Source organism: Cavia porcellus, unplaced genomic scaffold, assembly GCF_034190915.1.
Source record: "Cavia porcellus strain 051 isolate PalLab524CR breed Dunkin Hartley unplaced genomic scaffold, mCavPor4.1 scaffold_10, whole genome shotgun sequence".
Taxonomy (NCBI): domain Eukaryota; kingdom Metazoa; phylum Chordata; class Mammalia; order Rodentia; family Caviidae; genus Cavia; species Cavia porcellus.
In genome coordinates this window covers 29,243,382-29,260,423 of record NW_026947493.1, presented here as the reverse complement: position 1 = coordinate 29,260,423, position 17,042 = coordinate 29,243,382, and positions in this window count along the sequence as shown.

Here is a 17,042-nt window from a genome sequence, read left to right as displayed (position 1 = left end):
TCAAAGCAACCTGCAAGAACTTCTACATACGGGTCCCGAGAGGTGGTGTTGGGATCACATGCCTCAGACTGATATTATGGAAAACCTACTGCAATTTTCACAACAAATCCATGTGCAGGGCACTAGGAACTGTTCTGGTCATGTTGTGGGATCTTGTAATCAACACCTACCTCCCCAGACAGCTTTGCCACACCTGAATCTCTTGATTCCATTAGTGATATGAAACATTTTTTTCATGTGTCTGTTAGCTATTCATATGTCTTTTTTTTTTTTTTTTTTTTTTTTTTTTTTTGAGACAGAGACTCAATGTGCTGTCCAGGCTGGCCTGGGGCTCACTTTGTACCCCAGGCTGGTCTCAAACTTACACTAGTCCTCTCAAGTGCTGGTACTACAAGAGGGTGCCAACATAACCAGTTTCATCTGTCTTCTTTAGAAAAACATCTGTTTGACTCCTTTCTTGTTCAGATTGCTTTCCTTCTATAAAACTAATTGAGTTACTCATGAATTTTAGATATGAATCCCTAGATATGGGGCTTGCAAACATTTTCTCACCATTCCATAGGTCACCTCGTTATTATTTTTCCTTTGTCATACAGAAGCTTTTTATTTGAAGATAATACAACTTATTTTTTGTTTTGTTACTTGAGATTTTGGGATCATATGGAAAAAATGCCCAGAACAATGCTATATAGATCTATTTTCCCTCTCTTAATAGGGTTAGTCTTCAGGTTTTATGCATTAGTCTCTGAAGCATTTTGAGGTAATTTTTATATGGTGTGAGGTACAGGTCAAATTTCATTCCTTTGTGTACACATGCAGGTTTTCCAATACCATTTATTGAGAAATTGTCTTGCTCCCATTGTATCTGTGGTACTTTTGTTGAAAATCAATTAACTATAGGACCCATTTCTGGATTCTCCATTCTTTTGTACTGGCTAATACGTCTACTTTTTATTCCTGTATCATGCACTTAAATTATTATTATTTTGTATTATAGTTAAAAATCAGGTGGTATGATGCTGAAAGCATCTTTCTCGTGCTCCAGAGCCTAGAAAAAAGTGTTCTAAATTATCAAGTACAATGTTTGCTGAAGGTATATTTATTCCATGTTGTATTGAAGTATATTCCTTCTATATTGAAATTATTGTACATGCACATGTGTGTTTGCATGTGTGCATGCATGTATTTGAACATAAGAACATGTAATAGAGAATATGTTAACAAGTTTTCCATTTTCATATTTGACATACTATCTTACTTTATTCCCCAGGCTGGTCTCAAACTCACCATCCTTCTACCTCAGCCTCCCAAGTAGGTGGGATTATGTATGTATGCCACCATGCTTGGGAGTAAGAATTTATCATTAAAGAGTATTCAGTATTTCTTGATCCGTATCTTCTAGGTTTTCCAGTTTTGATACATAATTGCTCATAATAGCCTCCTGATTTTTTCTCACCCTATGATCTCACTTTTAGTGTCTCTACATTCACTTCTAATTTTATTTGAGTCTTTTCTCAGCTTTTGTTGTTACTCTGTGTTATGGTTTGTGTCTAGATGTCCTCCCAAAGCCTCAGGCAGGCATAAGCAGGGCTTTTCTGAGGTGGCTGGATCTAGGCTCTGTGCTTCGGGGATCAAGGACTTGATGATGGGATTGATTTACAGTATGATGCTAGGATTAGGCGTGGCTGCTCTGGATAATATGTAAGGGACAAAACGAGTGTTCTGTCCCTTGTCATTTGCTGCTACTGCTGCATGTCTTCTGCTCTGCAATGCACCTCTGCCATGCCACCCTGCCTTGGAACCATCAGATTATAGACTGGAACCTCTACAAACTATGTGCCAAAATACACCATCCCTTCTTTAACTTTGGATGTTGTGTATTTTGTCTCAGCTATACAAAAATAATAATAATAATAACAACTAAGACAGTCTCAGTCAGTGACAGTGAATCTTTTAGAGATTTTAATAACAAACAGCTGGATGCAGCATGGGTGTCACAGGTCTGCCACTGCTGGTCTAGATGACCTTCTGCTGATTTGTTTATATGCTCGAGAAAACCAACTCAATTTTGTTTATTTGTTTTGTTGTTCTACTCATTATTTCATGTATTTCTTCTTTGATCTTTGTTATTTCTTTTGTTCTGCTAATAAAAGACTTAGTTTGTTCCTGCTTTTCTATTTCCTTCACATATAATATTAAGTTGTTATCTTTCTTCATTTTTGCTGTGGGTCCTTATTGCTATAAATTTTAATTTTATAATTGTTTTGCTGCACCCCATAAATTTGGGGATGCTGTGTTCTCATTTTCATTTGTCTTGAGATATTTTTAATGTCTTCTTTAACTCCTCCAATGATTCAGTGGTTGTTCTGGGGCATATTGCTTAATTCCAACAAAGTTTCTGAAATTACTCCAGTTGTTGATGTCTGGTCTCTCATCATTATGGTTGGAAAAGATAATTGGTAAGGTTTCCATCTTGATTAAATTTGCTTCTTGCCTAACATATAATCTATCCTAGAGAGTGCTCTGAGTGCACTTAAGAATGTATAATCTTTTGCTGTTGGATGCAATGTTCTGTAAATGTGTATTAGTCCATTTGGTCTAAATTTTTGTTGAAATCTAAAATTTCTTTACTAATTTTATGTCTGGATAATCTATCCGATACTGAAAGTGGCATATTAAATTATTCTGAACACTTCTCTTTTTTTCTGTCATGGCACAGATCTCCCTTTCTTTAGGACCCATTGTTAGAGTGTTGTTATTTTCTTTTGGAGATGTCAGGATTTCCTGAATATTTGTAATTCATGTGTCTGTTTATCAATAGTTATACATTTGTGGAAATGGCCACATTTTCTGGCTTTTGCTAGAGTTCTTTGACTTAGAGCTTCCCTAGTGCTATATTTTGAATTATGAGTATCTCCTAAGGGCCCATGTGGCAAACGCTTTATCCTGAGCATGATACTATTGAGAAGTGGTGGGACCTCTGGGAAACAGGCCTAGTAGAAGGCCCTTTGGTCCCTGCAGGCGTCTCCTCAAAGGCCACTGTGAGATCCTAGCCTCTTCCTGTTTACCTCCTAGCTTATGATGTAACCCTAGTGTTTTTGTTTACATGTGTGTTTGTTTTTGTTTTTCTTACCATGTGCTCTCACTGAAATCTTCTGTTTAGCCACAGGCCCAAAGAAATAGGGTCAGTTGGGGAGAACATGGCGGACAGATAACAGCAACTACCGGAGGCTCCCTGAAAGACTCGGCTCAGAAGCCAGGAATGGTGCGGACTAAGGAGACATAAGCAGGGGGAGATATGCTCTGCTGACTCAGGAACGAACTGGGCTGAGAGAAACCAACTTGGAATGCAGTCCTGGTGCTAAAACAGGAACAGAAAAGCCTCAGTGTGTAGGCTGGACCCTGCGCCATTGTAAGGCGCGATTTGGGTTTCCCGCCGTGCGGCGACTGGCTGCCTCTACAGTGGCTCGGCAAGGAGAGAGATGCGCAGAAGCTCTGAGAACGGCAATCTGCGAACGGCAGGGAGGCGTGCACTGACTTGTGGTGAGGTGAGTGAGAGAAACTGACACTCTACCACAGTTTGACTCCAGCAGAGGACTTTCTGGGCCCGAGCACTCCTGCGGGAGCAGGGCGCGGTGGCGACTCCAGCCACACATCCCCCTCTCGGGCAGGATTGGTGAAAAGTGCCTGGCCTGCGTGACGCTGCCAGCGGACCTGGTAGGCTGTCCCAACCCAGATCCCAGAGCCTGACGGTGGCCAGGAGGGGAGACGCGTAGGTTGCCTGGTCCGTAACTCCCTGGTGCGCAGCGGTGAGCGAAACACCTAACTGGCGCAATTCGATCAGGCTGTGGCTGACTGGGAGAGAAGCTGGACCTCTTATATAAGCTTGCATATATAAGGAACAGAGAAGAAGAGGCAGCATGGGAAGAGGCAGCAACAAGAAAGGCTCCTCGGCCCCCAATTCTGAGAAACAGGCAATAGCAGACACCGCACCAATACACATAAGGTGCCATATAGAGAGCCTCATAGACCAATTCAGGAATGAAGTTATCAACGACCTGAAGCTAGAAGTATGCAGAATAGTTAGAGAAATGCTAAGTACCACCCAAGAAAAAACAGATGGTGGAATGAAAGAACAGAAAAAAAGGGGAGAATTGTTTGATGGAGAAAACAGAGAAAGCATAGAATACATGAAGCAGGTTCAAAGGGACTACCAAGATACTAAGAAGTCTATCGAAGACTGGCATAACAGCTTGAAAGAAACTAAGGACAGACTATCTGAACTGGAGGGCAGACTTGTAAATGGGAGAATGAAATGAAAAACTTCTTAAAAATAACAAAGAAACAAACAGCAATAATACAAAGACAAGAAGATGATAAGAGGATCCATAACTTAAGGATTAAGAACATAAAAGAAGAAGTAGGGACACAAACAAGTGAACTACAAAAGCTACTCACAGAAATAATCCAGGAGAATTTTCCTAATTTAGCAAAAGGTAAAGATACTCAGATGTATGAGGCATACAGGACCCCAGCTACCTACAACCCTAACAGAGAAACACCCAGGCATATGATAATAAAAATTCCAGAAATTCAATACAAGAACAGAATATTAAAAGCTGTCAGAGACAAGAAACAGACCACTTACAAGGGAACACCCATCAGAATTACAGCAGATTTCTCTGCACAAACCATCAAATCACGAAGAGTGTGGGGGGAAATAATTCAAGCTTTGAAAGATAATAATCTCCAGCCAAGATTGAGATATCCTGCACAACTGTCCCTGAAAATTGATGGAAAAACAATGTGCTTCCAGGATAAAGAGGAACTGGGGGAATTTGCAACCACCAATTCAACTCTACAGAGAGTATTGCAGGATATTCTAAAAAAAAGAAAAATACAAAGAATCCAGAAATAATGGCAGAGAGGCCACAACGAATGGAGCAGAGAACAAAATGAAGAAGACAAACTGGCAGCTACTGACAGAAAAAGAGCTCAACAGAAATGAGGCAGAGAAGATTGGATGATAGGAACAGCTATTTTGGAGAAAATGACATCTTAATAGGTAATACTGATTCAGTATCATCTTGTTTTGAAGTCTCATCTAGCTTTTGTCCTTCTGTCTCCAATGGTCTAAATAGGCTGTATCTTATTGGATTTTATTATGTATGATAGTATAAGCAAAAACCTTTTAAAGACAAGGAGATTATACAGAAACCATTGTTCACTTTCTGTTAGTCGATTCTAAATACTCTGTAATGCTGTCATTCTCTTGAATGGTTTTACATTGTTTTGATATACTTAATGCTACAGTATACGAAGTTGTACTCAAAGATTTCAAAGAAAGAGACAATATGGTAACTACTTTTAGGTTAGGATTATCTGGTGGTGAAACACTATTCTGCTTAAATGGTTATGTTTTGATCTGCGCTGTTTCGTTGTTATGCCCTCTTTTATCTCAATCTCCACTCCATTATTTACTTTTTTATTGTTATCCTTTTAATTAAAGGAAAAAAATAGCAGGATATATTATAGTAACCCACTTTGACTTTTCATTACCTTGATTTAAAGCCCTGTATTACTCTCACCATCTGGTTTTTAACTGATGTTCCCCTATTCTGTTTTGCTGGATAGTATCAGGTTCGAAAGTTCAGACATCAGCTGTGAAGATAATGAGATTCATTATGACGCCCATTCTTGTTGACTTTTATCTACTTTTGAAGACCTACAATGTCTCCAATGTTTTGGTTTTGTCGGTTTTATTCTTTACTGTTTTGTTCAATTGTATTATAACTAATGATATAGGCAATTCTATTAGAGATAGCAGGAGGCATTTGGTAACCATTGTTGATCACCTTGTATTTGTTTTTACATTATCTATTATATCCACCCTTTTGACTTGACTGATTCTGTTCTGTTATGTCACATTTGGTTTTACTCTCTTCCAAAAAAGTAATAAGAACCGTGGGAGCAATGAAACCCAAAATGTGTAATAGTCATGGTACAAAAGAGAGGAAAAGAAAGTGCTCCAAACTATATAACTGCATGTATATTTAAGTGTATAAGATAGAAAATGATATCACAGAGTTTTATTGGATCAATGAACAGAACTGTTTGCAGTATCATTGATGGAATGTCCACTTTACAAGCTTTAATTTTGTGACTTGAACAATTATTTCTAAGATGACAATATGTAATCCATTAACTAGTGATTTCCTACTGTTCATTTTTTTTTCTGTAAATCTGTATAACTTGTACCCTTTCCCAGCTTTTTTTTTCTTTTCTCTTTAAATAAAATTTTTTTTAAAATTGCAAAATAAATAAATAAATAAATAAATAAAAGAAATAGGGTCAGTTGACGATAGGCCAGAACTCCTAAAACTGTACACCAGATTAAACCTTTTCTCATTCTAAGTTAAAATTCAGTTACTTTGCTGTAGTGATAGAAAGGTTACTAACACAACTAGTCTAGCCTATGATTCTGGATTGATCAGCTGTTAATGACCACAGGCAAAGAGAGTTTGCCCTCAGGATCTTCAGGTGGTTGGACAACTGCCTCTTCTCTTAATTTGGGTGGAGCCATGGGCTGGGCTTTGCTATTTTCCAAGAATGCTGGCTGACCTCTGCTATCAGGCTGAGTTAGTATAGTACACAGAGACTGGTATTGATATAGGAGATTAAGACACGGCAAAATTGTCTGGAGAAGTATAGCCTGTTAATTAAAGATCCCAGAACATACACATGGAAAAGTTCCCAAAGCCTTGCATGTAAACTTCGTTTGAGAACTCAAGCAGATTTTCAATAGAATGGCCTATACCTGATGTCAGGCAGAGGCATGGGATCCCAGCACCACCTCTCAGGACTTGTATGTAGAAGTTCTTATGAGTTCTCTTAAGATTTAGACAGGATAAAATGACCCAGATGCCAAGAAAAGCTTAGTAATGTGGCCTTCCTCATGATAGCTCTCCCTGCTTTCTATCCTGCTTTTTCCTCTTTTTCTCAATTCACAATCACGTGCAGAATCAGTTTCACCTTATGCTTCACTTTTACTATTACTTTTTCAAATAAACCTTGCTACTTTTTTTTCCCATTTAGAACCTGGGATCCAACTCCAGAAGGAGTGGCAAACAATCCTATATACAGCAAGATTTATTTGGCGAGACTCTTTTAGAAAGAGCTACCCAATTACAGTAGTACCTCTGATCCTGCTGCACCATGGCATGTGCTTGCCTGGGCAGAAGGAGGTATTATTAGTATTAGTATTAATGTTAGTATTTGAGCTCAGCATTTGGACAAGGTTAAAGAAGGACCCTCAAGATTAAGTGAGTGAAGATGGCTGGACCAGTTGCTCCACTCAGTGAGGAGAAAAAGAAGTGAGCTCCTTGGAAAACATCTCAAAATACTAGGGAAGCTAGCTGACTACCACCTTGGTTCTCTTTTTCCATCCATATTATGGTTTGTGTTCAGATGGCCCCCTCCAAACCTCATGCAATCATGAATGTGGCTGAATCTAGAGTTTGTGATTGGTCTGTTGTCTAGTACTGGGACTGGTGGTGTGAGTACTGCACCTGCCCAGCAGTGGAGCTGATATACAGTGTAAGGGCCGGAAGAAGGCATGTCTTTCCTCTTCTGCTCAGTTTGAGCTTGCTGTTTGTGGTGGCCATGAATGGCTGCCCTGCCATGCCATCCTGCCTTGGAGTGAGCTAAGTATGGACTGAGGCCTTCAAAAGTGTGAGAAATAAACCTTCCCTTCCTTCATATTGGGTGTCAGTATTTTGTTAATGAGAGAAAAGTAACTAAGCCAGAACCCTTTCAGTGTAGTACTCTACAAACTTCAGGGAGGTGGAGGCAGTGCAGTCATACTGAAACTGTCCTGGCACAATGTAGTTTTATTCACATCTGTGAAATGCACTAGTAACTAAGGATTATTCCCGTATTTTGGATTTTCCTCAGGTGCTTTTATCAGTAAATAGTTGCTAGTTGACTTCTATGGAAGACAGTGAAACATGAGATTTCCTATGCTAATGATGGCAAAACTTTTAGAGCTTTTAATGATAGGAACAGCCTACTACAGCCTGAGTCCCATAGGTTTGCCAACTGTTTATGTCATCTTGCTAATGTCATTTGACCTTTTCTTTTTTCTAATATAAGCATTAGTACTATAAATTTCATCTCACCATTGCATTTTTATGCCATAAATTCAAATACATTGTGTTTTCATTGGGTTCAATGTTTTTTACTTTTCCTTAAGACATCATCTTTGACCCACATATAATTAGTTGTTTAGTTTCCAGTCATTAGGAGATTTTTTTCTGTGTCTTTCTGATATTAATTTCTAGTCTGCTTCCATTGTGGTCAAGTGTAAAGAAAATAATTTATTTATTTAGCTTATTAGTAAGGCAGCTAGTCAGAGAAAGGGCCTAAAATAGACCTGGATGTTTGGCCATATCCATAAGAATAATGAACTAAGACTTTGGACCAAGAAATAACTTCCTTGGGCACTGTGGAAGGCAGCCCCCCATCTCCCCTAAAGGAAGTTGCAGACCTTCCCTATGAAGCTCCTGAGTTTTCAAGAATTTATAATGAAAAATAAGTTTTTCTTTAAAATTCCAGTTTCCTTTAATCCCTACAACTGAATAACTGGTTTACAGAACCTGAGTTCCAAATGGGTTCACAAAGCCACCTGTGATAGATGGCCATTAAACAACTGAGCAAATTCCTGAGCTCCACTTACTTATTCATAAAGTTCTGAGCCATGCAAAAACTACACTTTTTGAATTCCCCTCCTGGAGAAACCAGGAACCTTGTTTTTTCTTATGATCCTAATTTCCAATAAAAGCTCTCTTAATTTCCTCCTTTTGTTCTATGACTTCATTCTTCCATATTCCTGAAACCATGAACTATTTATACAGAATTAACTCTTTCAAAAGAACAGATTCCATAAGGTTTCAAGTCTCTCACATTTTTTGAGACCAGGAATGCATAGATGATGTTAGCAAAGCTCAGAAGCTGGACCAGTAAGAAACTGGACCAAAAAACGGAAAAAAGAAATTCCGTTTTGCCCAGCTAGTCTCCTTCAAGGTATCTTCCTGACAGAATTAATTACAGTGATACATGCATACCCATGTTTCTATCAGTACAATTAATAATAGCTAATTCTTGAAAATGGTTTATATGTCCATCAATAGATGGTAAAGAAAACATGGTATTTATACAAAATGGAGTACTACTGCCTACTGTAAAGAAAGTGAAACTTGAAACATTTGCAGGTAAATGGGAGAAACTTGAGACCATGATACTCAGCAAAATAAGTCAGACACACAAATTTATATGGGAAATTCAAATATATGTATGTGTATAATATATGGTGATATATATATAGAGAGAGATAGATATATATATAAAACACACACATAAAGAGAGACAGATAGATATGGAGACAGAGAGAGAGAGGAAGAACAGTAGATAAATAGAAAGTAGGGAGATTTTTTTCAAATGGAAGGGGAAAAAGAGACAGAGATGTGGGAAGGAAGTGGAGGGAAAAGAGATTTAAAAAAGAATTGAAGGGAAAATGATGAACATAGCACTTTTGCAAACAGGAAAAGGACCAAGAGTTAGAAGGAGCAGGAAGGGAAGGAGGAGGATAGGGCATGGGGAAAAAAAAGGAGAGGGAGAAAGAGAGAGAAAGAGAGAAAAGTGTACCAACTCCCCCATGGTAATTGTGATCATTATATACTGCAAACATATGCTAATAAAATATAATATCCTGGCTTCTCCCCTCCTGTCTCCCTCCTGTGCTCTTGCTGTGACTCCCAATGGCCAAACCCAGCCAGTGGTCACTAGGCAAAGATGCCTTGGGATTGTGTTTTACAGGGATCAGCCTCTTGGATACTGCTGAGCAGAACTGTGGTGGGTTGGAGGGAAGTTAGGGACCAGGTCTGAAAGGAAAGATACAGGTGACCACCACATGAATGAAAAGTTATCCTAGTAGTGTTATAGTATGAAGTAAAAAAGCTGCTAGCAAGATTACAGTAAATATGTCAAGCCTATAGAACAGTAGTGTGTGTGTGTGTGTGTGTGTGTGTGTCTGTGTCTGTGTCTGTGTCTGTGTCTGTGTCTGTGTATAATAGAAGCAGACTCTACCACACCCTAGAACATCTAGGTAGTTTCCATAAAAAATCCATCTACTCTTCTCTAACAACCTATCTTAAAAGATAATGCCTTAGCTGATACTTATAATGCTAGCACTTGGGAGGATGAGGTGAGAGAATCACCAAGAGTTTGAGGCCAGTCTGGAGTACATAGTGACTTTAAGGTCAGCCTAAACTACATAAGAAGACTGTCTCAAAAAACCAAAAACAAAAGACAAAAAGGCAATATCTTAGTCACTGCCTCATCCCTGCGACATAATACTCAACACTCACAATTTAAAGGAGGAGAGGTTTATTTGGCTCATGTTTTTAGTCTATAGTTCACTGGTTCCAAGGCAGGATGGCATGCTGGAGGGGCACCCTGGAGGAAAATCTCCCCACATCACCACATCCAGAAAGTAGAGAGCAAAGGGAGGACCCAAAGAAGGAGAGACAGGCTACCGGGTCAGACTCCCAGGAACATTCCTGGTCCCGCCTCTTAACACCACATTTAGCTATAGTGCCCCTCAAAGTCTTGGTATAGCATATGAGGCTTTAGGGGAACATCTGGATATAAACCATAATAGAAAAACCCCAAATATTGTTTTTGTAACTCCTGTACTATCTAAAATCCGGTGTTCTGGCTCCCGGGAGGGAAAATACCTACAGATACTAGGGGTGCTTCTCTCCAGAATCTTGTTTATGTGATATGTTTGCCTGCTTTAGAGCAAAAGCCTGAAAATAGCTTCCATGCACTCAAGTGATCTCAATAGAAATTAACTTCCCTTCCACTTGTAGAAGGTTACCCCAACTTACTAAGAGCATTGTAGGAGCCTGAGTGTGTCTCAGTGGTGGGTCCTCACCTAGCACGCATGTGGCCCTAGGTCCCAACCCCTGCACTGAAAAAGTGCATGACAAAAAGTGTTGTTTGAACATGGAAAACCCAATACTACCACAAACAGATCTTAGGAATAGGTGAATCCACTGCAAAGGTCAGCAAGCTTCACGTGGATATTCCTGCTACCTTAGTGATATTAATGTGGCCACAAGCCATATGAAATTTCTGATACATTGAAGAGGGACTGGGACAAAATGTCAGTCAGCAGAATCTGCAAAATTACCAATGAAGAACAACAAGTGGAGAAAAACTGCTTTAAAGATCGCTTTCAAGCTGTCCCTTTAAATAAATAATCGCTGTCTTCACAAAATTCTTAGTGTTTTATTCTATTTTGAAAACCTATTTCTAAAACTAAGAAGAACAAAATTATTATTTCCATAAAAATATCTCATAATTCAGGTTTGTTATAAAGTTCTTTCGAAGAGCTTGAGGGTTAATTCTATACTATAGGAAGTCAGGCACAAGACACCTAAGTTAAGTGTATTCCTCAAGAGAGGATCTTCTTTGATTGACAGGTTTTTCTTATTTAGCAGAGCAGACTATAGCTTACCATACAATAAATTATCTTTCAATCATCATTTAAAACAAAGTTGGAGAAAGAAATAATACCGAATGGGGAGACAGGAAACATAGTGTGTGTGGTTCATTAAAAATGAACAAATATGATCAGCACAGTAGTTGAATGAGATGGGGGTGATGGAAGTCAATTAAAAGCTTTAAGACAGTTTTTGAGATATGAAATATTAATTGGCAAAAGTAATCACAGAATACCAGCATAACCAGGCACACATTTGAAATTTGGCTTGTAGTTCAAGAAGCCATGTTTTAAAGAGCACTTGAGAGACTGAAAGGATGTGTCTCAAAAAGAAAGCAATTAAAATAATTCAGAGCTGGAATACGTTGGGTCAACTTGGCATGTGGGATACAAAAGAAGCTGGCGGTCAGTGGCGCTCTTCAGAAAGACTTGAAGGCCGGCTGCTTCTATGAAACTGTTTAGGTCTTCTTTTTCAATCCCTTTGCAAAGGCCACTTTGAAAAGACAAATGTAAGACAGGCAGCAACAAGTATGTAGCATTGCAAACTACTACAAATGGCCTCTTTCAAGTCTAAGTGAAGGAAAGGCCATTTCTGCTCTGGTTAAGCAAATCATATTTGCCTACAATAGGATTAGGGATGTCACACACTGGAGAGTTTGGGCTTATCTTTGTGACAAGATGCCTTCCCTGCAAAAATAAAAATAACTGACATCTTTGGAGAGCCTTCCTGTGTACCAGGCACAATACTACATTTTCCAAATGGTTCATTTCCTGCAGAAAGTACAGAGGTGAATGTAAGGAGTTTGCTTGTTTTGAAATTATCATACCCCACATAAAACAATAGGTACTCAACATGCATGTTACCTAGAAATGTCACTTCTCCAACGGGTGGATTTTTATGTTTGTATTATCTTTTTTTTTGAGATTTGAACTATTCTTTATTAATTTTATTTTAAAGAGAATAAAAGAAAATAAATAAAACAGAATAAAGCCAATCAAAACAAAACAGTGAACGTGATTCAGGATTTCAAAACAGGATAACAAGAAATCAGCAATCGCTACTATAATGCCTCTTGTTATCCTCAAAATTTCTGCCCATATCATCAGACATAATAAAATCAAACAAAACAGAACAGAATAAAACCAATCAAAACAGAACATTCAATAAGACAGAATAAAACAAAACAGTGAGAACAATACTGAATTTAAAAAACATGGCAGAAGGAAATCTCCCTTAGTTGCTCTCTTCTAATTAAATGCTCAGACTACTGGCTTGCGAAGTCAATCAAATAACACAAGCATTAAATTGTTTTTGTACCTGATTTGCTATTAACTCAGCCTGTATTTCTTTGAATCAGCCAGTTTCTTAACAGGGGAGTGTTTCTTGTCTCCCAGACCATGCATCAGCTGGCTCACGGGATGGGTAAATTGGCTTCGTATTTCTTCTCCTGGGCCTCATATGGCTGCCACTATCTCATGGGAAGGGTGAATCAACTTCCTGTTTCTCCCCCTAGGTCCCACACAGCTCTGTATTACCTTTCATAATTTACTTAGTATTAAAGAAGGCAGGCTAAACTTACTGGTTTCAATCTAATGAACAGAATACTGGGAAATTAATGGAATGTCACTTCTGGGATTAGGATGTGAAATGACCCAGATTTCCATCTTGCTCTCTGTTGCTCTCTCAACTGCTTATTGTGGTAGAGACAGCTGCCCTAGGAAGAGGTCCATGTGTCAGGGAGCTGGGGGAAGCTTCTGGGCAGCAGCGAGGGGATGATACCCTCATCCAATGGCCCATTAGGCACCGTACCCTTCCAACAACCACATGAGTGAGCTGGGAAATGATCCTCCCATCCCAGGGGGGCCTAAAGATGGGCTACAGCCTCAGCCACAGCATCTTGTAAGAGACCCTGAGCCAGAGTCCCACCCAATCCATGCTTAGATTACTGGCACACTGCCATGAAGATAAGAAATTGGTGTTTTAAGTTGCTGAATGAGGCAATTTGTTACAAAACTACAGATAACTAATATATAAATGTATAAAAGAGTAGATGTTTTGTTTTTCCTAGTATCATAATAATTTTCTTTTTTATCATAATAATTTTCTACTTTTCACTCTTTATGGAAAGTGCCACTGTTTCTCAAAAACTGACCCAGCTTTGTCAATGTGATAGTAGTTGTTTGGTTCATGACCAATTGATGGGAGCAACATTTTAATCAAAAAAATTTATTTTCACATTCTAATATGTTACTTTAACATATTGAACAGAAGATTCTTAAACAGTTCTAATAAAATTGTAATTGAGTCAATATGCAAAAATACTTAAAAACTCATTTGATTTATTCAGTATAGGACTATACATACCAGACATTAAAATTCGGAACCTTCCTATCAGATTTAAATGGGCTCTAACTGGTTCCTTGGCATAGTGACAACCATCTTTTGTTTGTTTGTTTGTTCTGTTTAGTTTGGTTTTTGTTAGTTATTTGCTGTTTACTTTTTAAGACAGGATCTCAGGCTAGCTTTGAATTTCTATGCAGCCCAGGCCGACCTTGAACTTATGGTGATTCTCCTGCCTCAACCTCCCAGATGCTGAGATTACAGGCCTGGTTCATTTGTTCATTTTATAACACCTGGACAACAGCTATGCAAAAGAGTCATATGGATTCACACTAATTCATCATTTCATTCTAAATATAATTAACACCCTGTTATCTAACCCCCAAATTTTAATGATACCTATCCATTAAAGTTTAATTTTCCACTATATAAACTCTCAAATTCTATAATGTTCATATAATACTATAATGGAAACAAAACAATTTATTCTTTGAAATTTGAACGGACTTGTGAGTTACCACTATGCATAGCAAGTATTATTCTAATCAGTCAATGTGAGGATCTTCTGTAGCTTTATCTTGGCTCTTCTGCTTGCCTTCCCCCAGGCATGAGGTCTTCTGTTTTATCACTGAAGAGCACCTGGCATATAATAGACAAGCAGAAGTATATGTCCAAGAAATTAATAATGAATTCTGCCCTCATTCCTTTATTCAAAGATATTTCAGCATGGTCCTAGCCTCAAGGGTTGATTGATGAGAAGAATACAAATAATTGTGATGCAAGAGAGTAACAATTATTTTAGGAATTATTCAAAATTGTATTTGGGATTTATTTTAAAATATGCATATCTTTGAGCCCCAGTATCTGGCTGAATATTTAAGCTTGGCTTGGCTTAAGAACCATGGCATAGGTTAAAGGTTGATGAACTTTTTCTATAAAGGTCTAAACTCTAGACAGTAAATGTTTTGAGCCCTGCAGCACACATAATCATCTCTGTAATTTAATTCTGCTGCTGCACTGCAAAAGTTGCTGTGGACAATACAAAAATGAATGGATATGGCTGCATTCCAATAAAATGCTCTAGATGGACACTGAAATTTTAATCCATTAATTTCATATAATTTTAAGATTATTCCTCTTTTGAAGTTTTTTTCAACCTTGAATAGTCACTCTTGGCTCTTGGGCTTTAGAAAACAGTTAGCCAGACCTTGCAGGCCATATTTTGCAGACCTTTGGCATAAGTAAAAGAGCACAGACTCTTGAATCTTCTTGAACTTAAGTTCATATTCCAGTTCTTTTCTAGCAGCTAGAGACTGGAGCAAGATATTTACTCCACATGAGCCTGTTTCTTCCGCACCTGAGACACAAAGAACCTTGGGAATGCCCAGTTTATCCTCAAGGTGACAAGAATCATGAAGACCAAGGAGAGAGAGAAAGCTGTTAAAAAAAAAAAAAAAAAAAAAAAAAAACCTGTGTGTTCAGACAACACTTGTGCTACTTGAACTATCAGAGTCAACATGTTTTCCTTTTACATGCCAATCAGGAACTAATTTGGACATAGGATTTAATTAAATGCAGTGGGCTACATCTCTAGTAGACTCCTCTCTCTTCATCATATTCCATTACACAGTAGTCACTTCGTTAGGCATTTGTTATTGTAATATGATGAGACCTCACCATAATGTGCTGTGGAATGCACCACGCAGCATCTTTCATTTTTATAGGACCAGGTTTTAATGGGATTGTACAGTTTAGCTCTAGGATGTCTAGCCTGCCAAATCATTCACCAAATGCTGAGGAAATTGTCTTAACTAGCACACTGCAAGGAAATGGTTCGATTTAATACATCATAAAAATAATAACAAGAGAAAAATAAAATAGATAGGAAAGAGGAAAAATTATTTTGGAAAAAAGCCTAGCTTTCTCTTAAATTAAGATGTTAAGAATAAAGTCTATCTTTCATTTCTGACAGGGGTTATAGCTACTATGATCATGATTTCCTACCACCATCATCTCAAAACAGACATATTCTTAGTTTAATCACATTTGCCTTATATTGAGCTTAACAAATAGACAGTCAGCTTCATTTCAATAACCTGTCCCTGATAAAGGAACATCATAAAGGAATAATGTCATAAACCCCCCAAAATGAGTATCTCAATAGTAGAATAAAACACATTAGACTAGCAGCAAGCAGGTAGTGGTGGGGATGATGAAGCAGTCGATTTACAGATAAAAATGGAGCCCACACATTTTATTGGAGGAGCCCAGGGAAAGCATAGAAAAGATGGCTGCATAATACGTTGAAACATTTAGAAATAAATCCAAATCCTACCCAAGGCCCTGTAGCCAGTATCTGTGAATAGTTATCCGTCCTGAAAATTAAAAGCCTGCTGGGCTGCATGGTGGCACAAACGTGCTGGGGAAGGGAGGGGAGGGGAGGGCAGATCTGGGCTCAGTCTCAAAGCTCAGTCTTTAGTGACTACACTGGAACTATGAGAATCATAATCAAGTTCAGTAAGGTTGCAGGATAAGAGATCAATCATTCACACAAAAGAACAACTGTATTTCTAAATGCCAGTAATAAACAATACGAAATCAAACTTCAGAAACAAAAATAGTTTTGAGGGATAAGGGATATATAAATTAAATTCAATCTTAATGACCATAGCAAGAAATTAATTAATGTTGTTCCAAGAACTCAGACCAAATCGGTTTTGTCTTTCTGTCCTAACCAACATTGGGGCCAAATTGCAAATAACAGGGACTACCACTCCCAGAAGCCTTTCAACTGTCTCGATAATTTACTTACCAAGCTCAACATCAAACTTTGCTTCAAGATTTCACCTTTTTTCTCTACCAATCGACACAAATGTGCCATAATATAGCCAAATTGTGGTTAGTTTTTGCCTTACAAAACTTGCTTAAACTCACCCTAAATTTCTTAAATGACTGTTGAACATAATCAGTCCTCATACCCAATAAAGCAAAGTATATGTAATATACACATATACCCACTCTATAAAACCTGTGAAATAATGTTATGGACCTAAAGTACTTCAAATTTTTACCATACTTTTCTTTCTTTGGAATCTCTGAATTCTTCCTTCAGACAGTCTACTAATCATTTTCCCTGCC